The 4,566-nt window shown below is 35.4% G+C and overlaps 1 long non-coding RNA gene across 1 annotated transcript; it reads left to right on the top strand.

The window, feature by feature from the left end:
- The first annotated feature begins 2,687 nt into the window (after window positions 1-2,687).
- Window positions 2,688-3,739, top strand: LOC118736479. The gene is made up of 3 exons (XR_004992684.1): window positions 2,688-3,120; window positions 3,182-3,349; window positions 3,403-3,739. It is a non-coding gene; the product is annotated as an uncharacterized LOC118736479 (long non-coding RNA).
- The last annotated feature ends 827 nt before the right edge of the window (window positions 3,740-4,566 follow it).

The following is a 4,566-nucleotide window of genomic DNA, read 5'->3' as shown; positions in this document are numbered from 1 at the left end:
TCTGCTTTAATAGTAGGAGAGCCCAAGAGGGGATTCGGGGATTTACTCGAGCACGTCTGATTAACTTATTTCATATGTGAATTTTACTCATTTCTTAGCTAAAATCACTAGAAATAAGAATTTGTATGTAAGCAAAAACGCGCATATTTCAGATAATTTTGAACTCAGCAATACTTATACATGAAGAAATTTGAAACTCCGCTCCCTTCTTGCTCACTCTTTATAAAGTATCAACGGACTGAGTGTCCCTTTACTCCTTTACGTCCGTCATCAAGCAATCATGGGCGATCAAAGCACTCATGGTGTTACATGAAATATAGCCTTTGAAGTTTTACTAACTAAGTTTTGTGATTCATGATCAGCGGAAATGGTTATTGTGTGTTGTGTGGATCAAATTCTTGGCAAAAAGCTTGTTGGACTAATCTGGGGAATTTAGGTATAATACCTTGTGAATTCTATAATAACACACTTTTCATTTAATATGTAAAAAAATATTGTCAATTAATTTTTGTTACAGATGGGAAAATGTAATTGACGACCAAGTCGAACCAGACTTGCTGTATGATAGTTGCACGGATAAAATAAAAAGTGTTTACAATAATATACATATCTTTGGTTGGCTGTGCATCTCAGAAACGAAATTTTCTTTTCAAACCGTCAGATTAAGAAAACCCCTCCACATAATCGTCAGATTATTGAACAGCACGACCAGGGCATCGAGATGAACCCTCTGTATGAAAATCTCTCGAGTAAATCCAAAGGGCGATTTTTTTGCACCTTCAAAAAGACGCCACGAGCTTGCGTCACTTCTGAATCGTCAGATTATTCAATGGGAGGTTCATTCGGGTCCATTTAACATCCCTTGTGAATATCTGACGCGCTCGAGTAAATTTTTTTGTCACCCATTATTGACACTTCCGTACGCCCACACCCACCATGCAAACCGGCAGATTAGCATATCTCCGTCATCAGAAACACCTTTGATGTATTCACTATCAATAGGTTTGTTCGTCGAAAATCCAGCAAGAGTTATCCAACACTCAAAATATCAGAGAGTAAGAAAAAATTCTCTCAAATTCTCTCTCATGTTGAGAAACTTGCAAATTTCTGCACGAACGCAAATTTGCAGGAATTTGCAAGTTTCGCTGCCAGCTGGCGTCCACGGTTGCATTTCAAACATAAAAAATTTTTATAGAATTTTTAAAATTCTTTCGGATGGCCAAAAACAGGATATACATGTATATTTCTTGTTGTTCTGACTTTCTTTAACATACATTTCAATTTCTTCATCGTACTAGCTGTCGGGTTTCTTAAATCGACTCTGGTTGCATTTGCATTTCGATTGCGAATACCATTTTTTTCAGCCGAATTAAGTTCAAATCATTGGAATTAACTAAATTAATTATATCAACAATTATTTACTTCCTTTTTTCATAAAAAAATCGCTCGTGTTTATAAATTTTTAAATTTAACGAACTAATTTATTCAAATTATTGTAGACAAAAATGCAACCATGCGCCACAACCACATGTTTTTCGTGTTTGCAAATTCTTGCTGGCAAAATTTTTTCCAGCAAGAATTTGCAACTTCTCTCCAAGAGAACTGTCACTTTGCTCTCACAATTTTTGAGTGTTGGATAATTTTTTGGTCTGCACGAACGCGATTTGGGCAAAAATCGTGATAATTCGTCCAAATTCGTACAAATTTTTTGCTCGACGAACAAACCTAATATCTGAGGCGCTCGAGTAAATCCATGTAACTGTTTTTTTTACATTTTTGGAAGCCTGTAGATCCTCCACCCACCGCTGTAAGGTAAACTTCACATGACCTTTTTTCTTCCCATCACATAATCTTCAAAATCCGCTCCGCAAAATGACGCTCGAGCAAATCCCGATTTAGCATCGTGGGCTCCCCTACTATAAGATGTTCGAATTATATTTCTTTTGTTTCAATATATGTATGTACATATGAATATTTATGTGTATAAACTTGTACTAATGTAATGTAACATATAAAATTGTACTTGCACTAATATGATATTGATTTCACAATAAGTACAATAAGAAGCATTTGCATATACTGACACTTTCTCTTGTTTATTATTACTTAAAAAGTGTTGTCATAACCAGGGTTGCCACCAACGAAAAAAATACTATCCATCCACTTAAAAAAATCTACCAAATCCGGAAAATATCTACCAATAACTTTTTTAGTTTATTTTAATAAAAACCATAGTTTTGTTCTATCTTTTTAGTTATTTCAATAAAAATTTTAAGTTCTTATTAACGAACTTTTTTTTTAACTAATGGTTTGCTATCTGAGATCATATTAGTGGCATCTTATCGGTTTTCTTCCGAGAGTGACGAAACTAAAGGCAACAACGAAACTTTATTATTTAAAAAGAACTTCAACTGCGTTATTATAGACTCAGAAAACCACTTGGTATTTTTTTAATATTCACAATGTTTTTCAAGTAAATTTGTTTCTTTTTTTTTGTACACTGCTGAATATAACTACAGACGCTTTTTTATGTTTACGGCGCATTAAAGAAATTTAGGAAAAAATTGCTAATGCCATTTAACGACCCTTTACATTCATTAACTAAAATGTCCGAATCTATTTTTAAAAAAAAATAAAACACGGCAATCAAAATTATTTTTAAACGTGCATGCCAAGTTTGTTAATCACGTTGCTTTTAAAATAACGATTTATTTTTGACATTTCCTTAGTTTATTTCACAATGCTGTTCCGGGTGCAGGAATCAGACACTGAAAAGGATAAGACATAGCATTTCGCGAAGATAACACCCAAATTTGCGAAATAAATCGAAAATTGGCACGATCGGACAAATTAGTACGAGATTTTTGAAAGATTTACAGCCTCATTCCGTTTAACAATATCGTGTCCAAAACGATTGTCGTTCGTGTGTTCGTAGCATTATTAGCAATGCGATAAGCAAAACGATATCCAAAGCGATAACAGCTGACTCTTACGTGTCAGCGTGTAATAAGCAATCTCTATCACGAACAGCTGCCGCGGAAGCGAAAACAAATTGTCAAAAATAAACAAAAGGTTAGCTTCCTCATTTTGGTGGGGAATATGGAGAATACAAACAAAAATGTAAATGAATTTTTAAAATATTACCATAACGCATGATAAGAGTTTACAATTATATTTAAAGATGCAAAAAAAAGACCACGAGCACCCAATTTCAAATGTTTGTAAACGAACTGGAGGCGAATGTAGAACTCGCGAGAGGAGCACCTGTATATGGAGCAAACAAGACGACGTTTGAAGAGCAGTGGCGCAAAATCGCTGAAAAGGTGAATTCGACCGGTCCATATATTAGGTATTATATATATTTTCGTTCTTTGCAAGTCTTACCTTTATTTTATTGCACAGATATTTGTCGACCTCAAATGCCGCACAAAAAAAAACTTGCAGAAAATGCTCAAAATATAAGTGCTAAAGGCGGCGGTGCTTTCCGGCAGTCTCCGTTCACCGAAGTGGAAGAAGCTATCGACCGCATACTTGCTATGGCCAAGGGAGCAGCTCCAAGCGGGATTATACTTGGTGTGTCAACTGCCTCATCCACAACATTATTGACATCAGCAGCAACAAATAATACTATTCAAACAGCAAGTCCAGAAACAAATGCAATAAGAGCTGTAGAAAGTGCAACACCGTCAATGACATCATCGACACCAGCAGCAACAACTATTTAAACAGCATGTCCAGAGAGAAGTACATACATACATACATAAAATGTGAAGTTACATAAAAAAAAGATGCTTTTATTATTGCACTCGTTTTTACCAACTTTTTAAAAAAAGGTGCATATGTCGTCTCGAATTCGAATTGCTATGGAATGATAAGCTTTGTTCTTCCCCTCCTCCTGGCGGCTTTCATTTGCGTTCAAATCTTCCACTCTGCAGCAAATGCAAATGTTGTGGAGTGATCAAACAACGTTTATAATTTCACTGGCTTTGAGCGATGAGTAACACAGGTCAAGGTGAATTTCTTATGACTCTTCACTAATCAGGAAAAGATCAAACATGTCCCTAAATCTCCGCCTTTCAATTACCGCATCAGCATCAGACTCGTTCTCCTCTTCAAGCAATAACGCCGCGGCTATGGAATTCATTTTTATAATTATGTTTCCACTTAAATTAAGAGCAAACGAAATTTTATTTTTAAATTACAGTGATGCTATATATATTTAGTTATTTTAAAATATTTACAAGCTTTAACTTCATAAGCTGCTATAGTTTGGAGGCAAATATTTCTTTGTTTTGTTTCGATTTCACACATTAATTGGCAAACAGCTGATTTCGAAAGATGTTTTCTCTCTTCCTTTTCTTCTTTCGATTCGATCGTTACTCAGAATATCTAAGTTCGATTCTTGCGGAGCGGAATGCGGGAACGTAATCGAAATGCAGAATAAGGCTGATTAAGAACAGAAATTACTACACCGCCAATGCCATCATCGAAGGTAGCTTATCCCAGAACAGCCTCTCAAATAAGTGTAGTGACGCCAAACAGAAGGCAACGTCAAACGGCAACAAG

Source organism: Rhagoletis pomonella, unplaced genomic scaffold, assembly GCF_013731165.1.
Source record: "Rhagoletis pomonella isolate Grant_MI unplaced genomic scaffold, Rhpom_1.0 Rhpom_scaffold_00003, whole genome shotgun sequence".
Classification (NCBI taxonomy): Eukaryota; Metazoa; Arthropoda; class Insecta; order Diptera; family Tephritidae; genus Rhagoletis; species Rhagoletis pomonella.
This window is presented reverse-complemented; position numbering and strand designations above follow the sequence as displayed.